This window comes from Chionomys nivalis, chromosome 6 (genome assembly GCF_950005125.1).
Source record: "Chionomys nivalis chromosome 6, mChiNiv1.1, whole genome shotgun sequence".
Lineage (NCBI taxonomy): Eukaryota > Metazoa > Chordata > Mammalia > Rodentia > Cricetidae > Chionomys > Chionomys nivalis.
The window spans coordinates 97,560,817-97,573,455 of NC_080091.1; positions in this window are offsets into that span (position 1 = coordinate 97,560,817).

Here is a 12,639-nt window from a genome sequence, read left to right on the forward strand (position 1 = left end):
GCGTGCCAGGCATTGTGGTACACATCTGTTGTTCCACTACCTGGAAACCAGAGCTGGAAAGAGTGTTCCAACTTTGAGGTCAGCCTGGTCTATGTAGTGAATTCCAGGCATGCCAGCTCAACAAGGGGAGAGCCTGTCTCAAGGAGCGAAAAATTGACAAGAAAATAAATGGATGTCCTCCCAAGTTGATGTTAAAACACTATCTGTTTGCCACATCCTTCTAGTTCTTCATCTGCCCTCAAGGAGGCATTGCTCGTTACATATACTTGACTATTCATCAGCTAACTCTAGAAGAGCCTATTCACACTGGTAGGGATTTTGGTTAAGTACCTCTCATTGGTCTACGATTGTACTATAAATTCCAGACACCTGAGTTGCCTCCAACTCTTGGATTCAGCCAGATCAGAGCTCTTTCTCTCTGCATTCTCCAGGCCTACATCAAACTCTACCAAAGGTTTCTAAGTAGAAATTTGTGACGATTATAGGTCCCATTTGTCTGGTTCCTCCTCCTGGCTATACACTGTTGTACAATGTCTGACTACACTCCTGTGTGTTTGTTGAGAGTTTCAGCAGTTTAAGTGGGAATGCATGGCTCTCCATTATTCCCTCAAGTCCAGAAAGAGAAGTCTGCATGATGTACTGCAGAGAAAAGCTTCTGGTATTAAATTTTATATAATAAATTCTCTAAGTTTGTTACCGGTTCTTTGGATTTTGTATTTTTAACGTTTATTTTGTAGTTTTTATTTTATTCTGTTTGCCAGGTACTTTGGTGACTCATCTGGATTTTATTCTCATTTCAAACCCACTATTGCCTTTTTCTGTCCTGAAATGCCTCTGCTTATCTCACTTCTCTTCATCTTAAAGTCCTCTGGGTAGAATTAGACCATTTTTAATACTATAGCATTGAATCACAATGATAGTTTCATGATCGCCTCTTCAGAAATTGGCCACAAGGGAGGTCGGCTTTGTTAATCTTAAGAGTACCATCCTAGAGTCATGAGAGACCTTTTCAGAATATCTATCACAATCCCTTAATTTTACTCACAAGGATATTGTGGGCTACAAAAGTTCAGTAATTTACGTCAAATTATCCAGTAATTGCTCAGTAGGATTAGAAACCACATTTTTCCAACTTAATCTGTTTTTGTTTTGTTAGTACGCGTATTTTACTTCATGTTGACTCCCTTACCAGAAATGGTTTTTTTTTCCCCAAGACAGGGATTCTCTATGTAAGAGTGCTGGCTGTTCTGGAACCAGCTCTTATAGACCAGGCTGGCCTTAAACTCACAAAGATCCGCCTGCCTCTGCCTCCCGAATGCTGGGATTAAAGGCATGCACCACCACTGCCCTCAGAAATGGCATTTTTAAAAAAATCATCATTCCTTGTAGGAATCAGAGGGAATGGAGGACACCAGGAGAACACAGTCGCCTGAATTAACAAAGCAAGGCTCACATGGGCTCAGCAGAGACTAAAGCAGCAACCACGGAGCCCGCATGGCTCTAAGCCAGGCTCTTTGCATACATGTTGTTATTTGCTATCAGCTTGGTGTTTCTGTAGGACTCCTAACTGTGGGAGTGGGTTTGTCTCTGACTCTTTGCCTGCGCTTGGGACTTCTTGCCTTGTATCGAGCTACCTTGCTCAGCTTTGCTGTGAGGGCTTTTGACTTGTCTTGTTGGATTTTGCTTTGTTCTGTTTGGCTGTTGTTTCTTGGGGGCCTGCTCTTTTCTGATGGGAGACGAAGGGGAAGTGGATCAGGGGCAAGAGGAGGTGGAAGAGACCTGGGAGGAGTGGACGAAGGGGAAACTGCGGTCAGGATGTAGTTTTTGAGAAAATAATATATGTATACAGTATATACAAATATCCATCTTTCCAATTTATTTGCTTAATAAGATTCAGGACATCTGCCAGCCAGTCATGGTAGCACACACCTGCAAACTCTATACCAAGGGGCTAAAGTTTGAGGATTGTGACCTGAAGGCCAAGGTGGAGCACACAGAGAGACTGTGCTTCAAAAATAAATTGCCTTCTCTAGTACTTTTCAGTTTTTGAAAGTTTTTTTACTAATGCTAAAACTTTTTTTTACTGTTTCATAAATCAATCAATTTAGCTGATAGCAGCTAAATCATAGTGCTTCCCCTGCTGGACAGAAAAATAAGTACAGGTAGTAAAAAACAATTCTGCCAGATGGCAAAGAAGGGATGATGAGGGAGGAGGACTTGATGGGGGAGGGGGAGGGAAATGGGAGGTGGTGGCGAGGAGAAGGCAGAAATCTTTAATAAAAAAATTAAGGAAAAAAAAAAAGAAAACACAAAAGAAATTGGGGAGCCAAGAGGGGTGACTCACAATTGTGTTCCCAGTGCACGGGAGCCTGGGGCTGAAAGATTCTCACAGTTTGAGGTCAGCCTGGAATACCCAGTGACACCCTATTCCAGAAAAGATAAAACTAAATAAAGAAAACAAAACAAAATGAAAGCGGGCAATCACGCAGAACGCAGAAAATATGTCAGGCACACTATGAAAATAACCATTTACGTAAGACCAAAAATCTTCACTGTTCCTCTACGGCAGGTATTTGACTCTGAGTCAAAAAAGAAATACCTGAATCCTCAAGGCTCAAGGGAGAACATGGGAGAAGGGGCAGACAGAATGCAAGATTGGCAGATGGGAGAGGAGATATGAGATTCTGATTTCTAGATATGACATAGCTACTGCACACTGCATGCACACAGTATGGAAGCTGTGGGTTGTTTTTTGTTTTTTTGTTTTTTTTTAATAATATCCCAAGGAGGTTAAACCCTTTAAAATTCCAGCAGAACAGGAGCTCAGAGACCATGGTAGCACACATGAGACCTGCCCAGGATCCAGCCAATGCATCCCAACACTGAGAGAAGGAAGAGAACCCAGGGCCCTCCCTACCCCTAAGCAAGAAACTATCTGCAACTGATAACTAGCAAAACAAAAACTCGTTTTCTCCAATGGAGAGTCCCTGGGTATCAACCAGGCTCTAGTGTAGGCCCCATGCCTAGGAGTAGTTGACCAATACAAAATTAACTCAGTGGTATATTTACAAAGTTTTTGTGGTGTGTGTGTGCGTGTGCATGCGCTCTGATCTTTTGATTGTTATGATTTTTGTTTTTGTGTAGGGGGTTGCTATTATTGTTTTTCTTTTTGTTTCATGGTTATTTTGCTTTTTGTTTGTTTTGTTTTGAAAGAGAGAGAAAGAACATTGAGTTGGGTGGGTTGGGAGTTGGGGAGGATCCGGGATGAGTTGAAGTAGAAAAATATGATCAAAATAATTCTATGAAAAAAAATTTCAAAAAAAAAATTTCCAGCACAGAATTGGGAGGGGCTCCTGAAGCCTCACCCTAGCTGTGGAGCTCCTCACAGCTGGTGGCTGTTGCGGGAGGAAGACTCCCTTTCCTTTAAGGGGTGTTCAATGCCCCATTGAAGATCCCATACACTGGTGCACACATGGGCAGCACTAATTGGACTCTGGGTTATTTAAAGAAGAAGGAGGAGGAAGAAGGAGCTAAAATGGAAATAAATAAATAATAAATAAATAAATAAATAAATAAATAAATAAGGGAAAGAGGCAGAAGGACTTGAAGGGGTGGGTGCGGAATAGGTATTATTAAGACACATTTTAGACATCTATGAGATTCTCAAGAATTCCTTGGGTAAGGCTGGTGGATGTAGAGCTCTTACCTAACTGGGTTTGATCACAGCACTGGTAGGAAAAAGGAAGGAAGGAGGCAGGGAAAGAAGATATGTAGAACATGATCAGACACGCTACACTCATAGCCCACTCAGAAGCTGAGACTTGGAATGTGGTTGAATGTTGCAACGTCCCGCAGAGCAACTACCGCAAATGAGGTTTGCACTGCCGAAGGCCACTCTCAGGGCTAGTAACAACTTCACAATCAGCTCCCTCAGAAGGAGGGCCTTGCCCTTGTCCTGGTGCCTCCCACCGTGCATATACAGTTCCTTTTTGGGGTGTTAGCATAAGCAGACATGCTCACAGGTTTTTCCTTAACTCCCAATGTAGATCATTTAAGCCACTTTCAAGTCACACTAAGGAGAAAAGTTCCACAAGAATTGAAAATGTACTGCCTTCTGTTTGGTTAATAATTGGTTTCTAAACATCAACAACAGGCAGGCAATTGCTAAAGGAGTCCCTCATGCAATTTCTTGAACATCTTGGAGGTAATGTCCCTGTTAACAAGATATAAAAGTGGCATTCACTGCTTTACAAGGTCATATGGAAAAGAATAAATACTTTATTAAGGTTACCAGAATTACTTATTGACTGTCTTTTCTCTCCTCTCCTTATAATTACATGGTATTGCAAATAAAATAAATCAAGAGTTACACATCCATTTATAGTCCTAGGTCCCAGTTTTACTTAGCTCGCCCTGAAAGCAAAGATACGGTCCCTGATTTTGTTTGGTTACTATCTAACTAGACTTTATGAGTTAGGGTGGAGAAAGAACATTTTTAGAATTACAGATGGTATCAAATAACATTGAGCATGGCTTGCACGCCAGTCGCTGTGCTAAACACTTCTATTCTATCTTGGGCGATTGTCACAACAATGCTATGAGCTGGGTGCTATTATTATGGCTCTATTTATATAGTGAGGAAACTGAGACTTGGGGAGTGAAAACAGCCTGCTCAGCATCGCGGAGCTGGTAACTGGTGGTGACCGGCCTCACCCTCGCAATGAGGGATTTAAACCATGTTCTCACAGCCATGCCCTCAGCAGGACCTGGCATGCTCTTCTGTAGACAGGCTCATGCCAGGGTCTTTAAACTGTACGATGTCTCTAGATTGTTTGTAAAAGACCAAGATGGGTTCTTATCCAAAACCAAGAAACAGATAATGTAGTCCAGTCTACGGCCAACAGTGTTTAGTTTACTAGATATTGGTTATGATTCACACCTTGTGTGTGAGTGGGTATGTATGAACGTATGTGTGTGTTGTGTGTGTATGAGAGAGCTCTCTATGTGTGTTCTCTCTCTCTCTCTCTCTCTCTCTCTCTCTCTCTCTCTCTCGTGTGTGTGTGTGTGTGTGTAGGCCAGAGATCCCTCCCAGGTATCCTCCTTGAATACAATTACTGTACATTATGTTTGAGGCAGAACCTGGAGTTTCTGATTTGGCCAAGCTGGCTCGCCGATGAACTCCAGGGATCTGCCTGTCTGCCCCCACAGCACTGTGGTTACAGACCCATACTGACTCATGGTTTTTCTATGGGTGCTGGGGAACCGAACTCAGGTCCTCATGCTTGTGTGGTCAACACTTTGCTGAATGAGCCGTCTCTCCAGTCCCTCACACATTTTTCTCATATGGAAGAAGGCATAGTTGAAGGCAAATAGCAGAAAGTGGCAGCATTTAGAGAAAATCAGGTATTGTGGGAGAGATGGAAACCAGGGATTGTGGGAAAGATGGCTTGTTGTCCATGAATAAGGAACCGAGTTCAAATCCTCAATACCCTTGTGAGAAGCTGGGCATGATTCTATGGCCCTGTAGCCCCAGAATTACAGGTCGGAACTGGGAAGATCTTAGGAATTTTGCAGCCAGCCTAGCCTAAGTGTCAAGTTTTGGGTGCAATGAGAAACCTGATTTCAAGGGAAGAAAGTGGAAAGCAATGGAGAAAAGCACCAGGTATCCTCCTCTAGCCTCCATATGTATGTTGTACTGGACACATACTTACACATATGATATACAATACATACTCTCTATGTGATGAAAAATAATTACAAACATCTTAAAATTCATAAACTTTCTCCATTTTTTAAAAAGCGATTTTGTTGGAAACGTTAATGCTTTTGTTTATTTTACTTAAAATTACTTAGGATATTTACTAATTACAATATATTACAGTGTCTAACACTTGAAAGAACTCCCTTAAAGTATTACTGAGTATCACGCAAGTAAGTACAGGACTCAGATGTCTGAGACCAGAGGTCTAAGCCCATTCCCATAATAAAGGAGTGAAGGACATTGATTAAATCACCTACTTTAATACGGATGGTAACGACAATGTGACTCGCTGTGTTGATAAGATGGTCAAAATGTAGGGCCTCGGAGCTGGAGTTGTAAGGGCAAAGGTATGGTGTGTGGTGTTTTCTCTCGTGGGGACTGTACTGTAAAGTCCTTCTTACAGTGTGTTTTCTTTTCTCTTATACCACGGGTAAGACACCTGGGGGAATAGAGAATATTCAGTAGTGGACTGAAGAGATCGTACCATGCTTACCAGTGCTTGATGCTCTCAAGGAAGGTTCACATCACCTGACAAACACCTGGGATTTGTGGTCATTCGCATGTACATACACACACACACACACACACTCACACACATACACACATGCATGCACACACACTCACACAATAAAAAACAAAAATCTATAATAAAAATAAAGAATATTAGGTAAATAATGAAAAAGACCTGTAGGAAATTTGCTTTGGAGTTACATTAACAAGGTGCGTGACCTTGTCCATCAATGTCCAACTCGGGCAGTGTACAAACTGGGGAAGCCTGACTGTCTTAGTGGTGGGATTAGGGGTCAAGGAAGCTTCTCCTAGAATTTGACTCTACCACTGAGGTAAATCGTGACTGAGTTACTTAAACTGTTTCCTCGGGTGTTAATGTTGAAAAATAATTTCTATTTTCAGAGTCAAGGGGAAGGAATACTAATATAAGTGGGGCTAAAACAATGCCCCAAACAGCTGGGCAGTGGTGGTGCACACCTTTAATCCCAGCACTCGGGAGGCAGAGGCAGGCAGATCTCTGTGAGTTCAAATCCAGCCTGGTCTACAGAGCGAGTTCCAGGACAACCAGGGCTACCGAGAGATTCTGTCTCGAGCTCCCTGACCAAAAACAAAACAAAACAAAACACAAAATAATACCCAAACAGAATGGGAACTAAATAACTGTAGGAAGTTATTTAACTCTCTAAAATATGTAAGGCATGGTTTTACGAACAACTGTTGAAAAGAGTAGCAATGACCTCATCTACAGACATTGCAAAAACTCTCACAATGACAGAATGATCCTGATGAGTATTAATGGAGATGTTTTATAAATTAAACTCACATGGTAATACCTGGCATTCTGCCTCATACCTACAACCCCAGCTGGGAAATAGATGTAGGATGAGCAGTTTGAGATATCCTTGGCTACACAGCAGAGTCAAGGCCAGCCTAGCCTACGTGAGACCTTGTCTCAAAATAAAACAAAAATCCAAAACCAGTTTAATGGTATGAAAATTCCACTGACAAAGAAAACACAATTCAGGGCTGGAGAGATGGCTCAGTGGTTAAGAGCATTGCCTGCTCTTCCAAAGGTCCTGAGTTCAATTCCCGACAACCACATGGTGGCTCACAACCATCTGTAAAGAGGTCTGGTGCCCTCTTCTGGCCTGCAGACATGCACACAGACAAAATATTGTATACATAATAAATAAATAAATATTAAAAAAAAAACACAATTCAGCTGAGCTCTGCATTTTAACTGTGAACCTAGAACAGTATCTGTTTCTGCCAGAATTATACCCAAAAGTGGCATTTTAGTTCAATCCACTTCTCCCCTAACTGCTATCAAATGAGGATGGCAAGGGCTCTGCCTTATTTATTTAGGACCTCATCTTTGCTGGGACTTTGTGTTGTGTCTTTGTTCTTTTTCAGCAAAGTAAGATGGTCTGCCTCCGAGTTTAATATAACCGAATGGGTTTGTGGCTATCAAGTAAGCACATTAAAAATATATCCATGGCCTTCTGGGAATATCCGACGCTGGTCCTTAAGTAGCCATCCTGCAGCTCACGGTGTCCAGAAATTGCACTTTGTATCTTATTACCAGAAGGGATTAAAGGAAAACTATAGATCAGAACATAGTTCAGAGTTGTAGTTGCGAGAGTCCCGTAGTTTTAAAGAACCTAAAACTCCCTCCAACAAAGCTAAAAGGGAGCAACGTTTTGGCGCAGCGACTCTGAATATCAAGTGAATTGCCCCAGTTCGGTCGGCTTGATTACTTTTCTGTAGCTTGATTGTTTCTCTCTATCACCTTGTGCCATTAACAGATAAATTAATCTTTGAAGTCCTAATGGCTCCGCATTTTCAATTATTCATCTCAGCCGAGGAATTATTTTTAAAGAAAAGCTCAGTGTTCTGACTTACGATAAGCCTACCAGCAGACACCGATACCCATCTGAGCTGCCACCCCCAAGAAGCAGCTTTGGCACAGAAAATTTTTCTCAGGATTAAAAAAAAAAAAAAACCTCTTCCACTGCTTATTTCCTGTCTTAAAGTCCAAACTCAAATGCAGCCTAAAAATTGCTTAATAGGCATCTATGACATTTTTTCCCTAAAGAAATTTTCAGAAGGGAAAGGGCAGGAACAAGGAACAGCGTGAAAGGGTGAATCCGCAGTCATCATCGCGTTCATGCGGGGCAGGTGCCAGCAAAGCCCCAGGCTTCAAAGGCAAAGGTCCCCATCCTCCCGCACAGAGAGGAGCGCTTGACTGCAGCCTCCTCAAGTCTTCCCGAAGACGTTTAAAATATATTTTTATTTTTAATCAACATTTGTTTATGAAACCCATTATAGCATTTCAAGCCATGTACATATACAATAACTAGATCAAGGTAATAGGCATATTTGTTAGTCAGACAGTTACCACTTCTTTGTTTTGGATAAGTTGTGAATCCTCCCTACGAGCTGTTTTTGAAACGTTCTTTATGTCAACCGCAGTTGCTCTACTGCGCTATAGAACAGTAGACGTGACTGCTCCTATCCAGTTCCAGCCCTAGTGGGCTGGAATCCTCCCTCCTCAGTGCCCTTCCCACGCTAAATCTTTTCAGCCACCTTTCCTTGAAATGCATATTACAAAGTAAATGCGATGCAAGAGGTTATTATATTGTGCAATTTAGGTAATACCAATACAAAAAAGTATGTCTGTTCAGTATAGACACAAATCTTTTTTAAAATATTTAACCTGTTGGTCGAACCAGTATATGTAGAAGCCACAGATACAAATGGGATCTACCTTCTTCTTAGAGCTAGTCCCATAGCCCTGTGACCTCAACTACTCTATCCCGACACATGGTCCACATTTTTACCTGGGTAGACTTTAGGAATACATTGAACTCATCTAGCTGGAAAGCAAGACCCAAGAAAATGTTGTCCCTACCAACTCTCTCCCAGGACCAGTTCAACCCTTCTTTGCTTTATTGAATAATTCCTTCTGCTAACTACCATCCTACTTTGATGAGAGGACAAGGGCCCGTGATCCCATTAGCCCTTATTAACATATTTACCAGACAGACTATCAATGTGTAAGGAAGGAGCCTCTGCGGATGTCAGCAGCATTCTGTTGATTTGGGCTGGGCGCTGTACCTTTTGACTTCACTATGCTGTGTTTGCAGATTTAATTTTTTTAAAAAAATAAAGATTCGTTTTAAAATTACATGCACGGATGTTTTGCCTGTGTGTATGAATGTGCACCACATGCACACATGGTACCCACAGAGGTCAGAAAAGTGCATCAGATCCCCCAGAGCTGGGGATAGTTTCTGAGTATCTTTAGGTATTCAGTTGTAAGCCCCTGTGTGAATGCTGGAGATTAAACCAGGGTCCTCAGCAAGATCAGAAGTGTGCTAGCATCCAAGCAATCGCCCCAGCCCCTACAGTCCAGATGTGAGCATGGACAGTTACTCAATGGAGATCAAAAACTCTCTTAGGTTGTTTATTAATTCAAGACATATGTGGCTCTTAGACAGTATGATGCTAAAATGAAACCCTTCTAATAAAAACCCAACAGTCTAGATTTTAAACACCTCTATTTTGGTGATGATTAGATTGAAGGTGTAAAATCTTCAGAATATATTAAAGAAAAAGATCTGCTAACCAATATGCAAAATTTCTCATTAAAAAGTTCTATTTCTGCAACCCTGCCCAGCTTCTCACGGGCTGCAATAATGCGGACATAATCTTCTAGTTATAATTCATTTGAGTAGTGAGCACAGTGCAAAGGAATTCAGTCTCCAGAGATCCATGTCTTAATTCCAGGTCGGGGAAGACATGGGGTCCTGGGACGGTTTTCTGCACCCCATGGCACGGCTTGATGCCTGCATCAGTAGCGTTTATAAGGCCACTTCTCCTTCCGGTCACAAGCAATGACAGGGCTCCACATAGGCTTCCCCATCCTGCTCTCTGGAGCATCCTTGTCACACTGCTTTCCATTTCACCACCCCAGTTCTCTCACGCAGAGCGTTCATCACGACACGTAGGTGTTTTGAGATGTTTATTGACTGTCTAAATCTATTAGAGTGTGAGCTCTTGAGAGCAAGTCCGTTGTCACCTTCTCCATTTCTGTGTCTCCAGGGCCATCTCTATGAGGATTAAATGCGTTCATATTTGCATGTTATTGGGTTGAATAAAGAGAAACTGGGGAAAAGCCCTGCTTCCTGCTCACTTCCTTTGATCTGGATCACTGTATAGACGTTGTCTTATTCCACAACTCTCTTCTTCCGCAATGCAGTAAATCTGCTTCCTCCTTCCAAAAGCTTGTTTGCTTGCTGCTTGAGGATTTTTTAATTTTAACCTTTATTTATATAAGTGTGTGCACACGTTTGTATGTGCGTGCATGTGCATATAGAAGCAAGAGGTTGATGTCAACATCGGGTGTTTTTCTCAGCTTCACTATGATCACCTAGACAGGGTCTCACACAGACCCTGGAGTTCGCTGGTTTGGTTTGGCTGCTCTCTGTTTCCCCAGGACCAAAATGATGGATCTAAGTAGCTGCTATCCCAGCTTCTCCATTTCCCTGTGCCCCCCATTTCAATGTCAGGTCTGGAGCTCCAACTCAGGCATTCATGCTTGTGGGGCAGGCATACCACTAACAAAACCTTCTCCCCGTCCATGTTTTAGGTATGTGGGTTGTTTCCCCTGAATTATTAACAATTAATCCATGTTCTGTTGACTGAGGTTTCTGTCCCACCCAGTCCTGCAGTCGATCAGTCCCAAAGAAATACACAGAGGTCTACATTAATTATAAACTGGTTGGCCTAGTAGATTAGGCTTTTCTTATTATCTAATTCTTATATTAGCCCATTATTCTTGTCTATGTTAGCCATGTAGCTTGGTACCTGTTTTGGCAAGGCACTCACATCTTGCTTACTCTGTGTCTGGCTTCCTCTGTGTCTGGATGTCAACTGCAGACTGAGTCTTTCCTCTTCCCAGAATTCTCCTGCTCTCGTGGTCCCGCCTATACTTCCTGCCTGGTTGCCCTGCCTATACTTCCTACCTGGCCACTGGCCAATCAGCATTTTATTAAAATACAATTGACAGAGTACAGACCATTGTCCCACAGCAATGTTCATTTGGAGGAGAAGCTGAGCTATGTAAGGATAAAATTGGAGTCTGGTGATATAGCTCAGTGGTAGAGCTCTTGCTTACCATGGATGATGCTCCAGGTTCAATCCCCCACCCCACCGTTTGCTCAGGGACACACATCAACCTAAGTGGGGTAGGGGTGACACACTCTCTTTGCCTCACAAGTGTGAGGCTCTAGTTTTGATTCCTATTGTTGAAAAAATGAAAGGAAAAACTACTTGGTGTGATTAATCATTCTGGTTTGCTCAACGTGGGAGAGGGGATCCAAAAAATAGGGTTTGAGAGCCAAACCCAGAAAAGGCCAGGGTGAGGTGCTTCCCCTACATTTCCCTCTCACACTATAGCTACCATCCATGATTTAATTTGCTTTCTTCTAGTATTTTATATATAATTACATTGCATGCATGTGCATATATAATGCATAGGTGAGACTTCTTTCACAGAGAGATTATTTTTAATTTTTGAGAATTTTATTTCTTTACAAAAATTATTTATTTTATGTTTTTGTGACTGAGTATGTGCACCACATGTGTGCAGGCGCCCACAGAGGCCAGAAGAGGGCCCTGGATCCTCTGAAACTGGAGTTACAGGTGGTTGTGAACTGTCTGATGTGGGTGCCAGGAATCCAAATCCAGGTCTTCTACATGAGCAGCAACTGCTCTTAACCACTGGGCCAGAAGATGGCGTACATCCTCAGCAACTGAAGTTACTAATGGTTGTAAGCCTCCATGTAAGTATTAGGAACCAAACCCTGGTCTTCTGGAAGCCCAATCAATGTTTCTAACTGCTGAGCCATCTCGCTAGCCCCTCCCCCCAAATTTCAACAAATAGACAATTTTAAATTCAGTCATTTCTGATTCTATTTCATAAGAATTTTCCAACATCATGAAAATATTGCTCCCCATCACTATAAAAGTTGCTTCATATTCAACATTATACTTCAGAAGTAACATAATAAAAGATTTAAGGCCCTATGCCCTGGAGCAGCCTGTGGGTTCAAGTCCCACCTTGCTACAGGCTCTTTGTATTTTCTGTGCCTTGGTTTCCGTTTCTCCAATATAAAAATCAATAAATTACTGGGCGACAGTGGTGCACATCTTTAATCCCAGCACTTGGGAGGCAGAAGCAGGTGGATCTCTGTGAGTTCGAGGCCAGCCTGGTCTACAAAGCTTGTTCCAGGACATCCAGGGCTGTTACATAGTGAAAACCTATCTCAAAAAAAAAAAAAAAAAAAACAACCAAACAAAAAGAA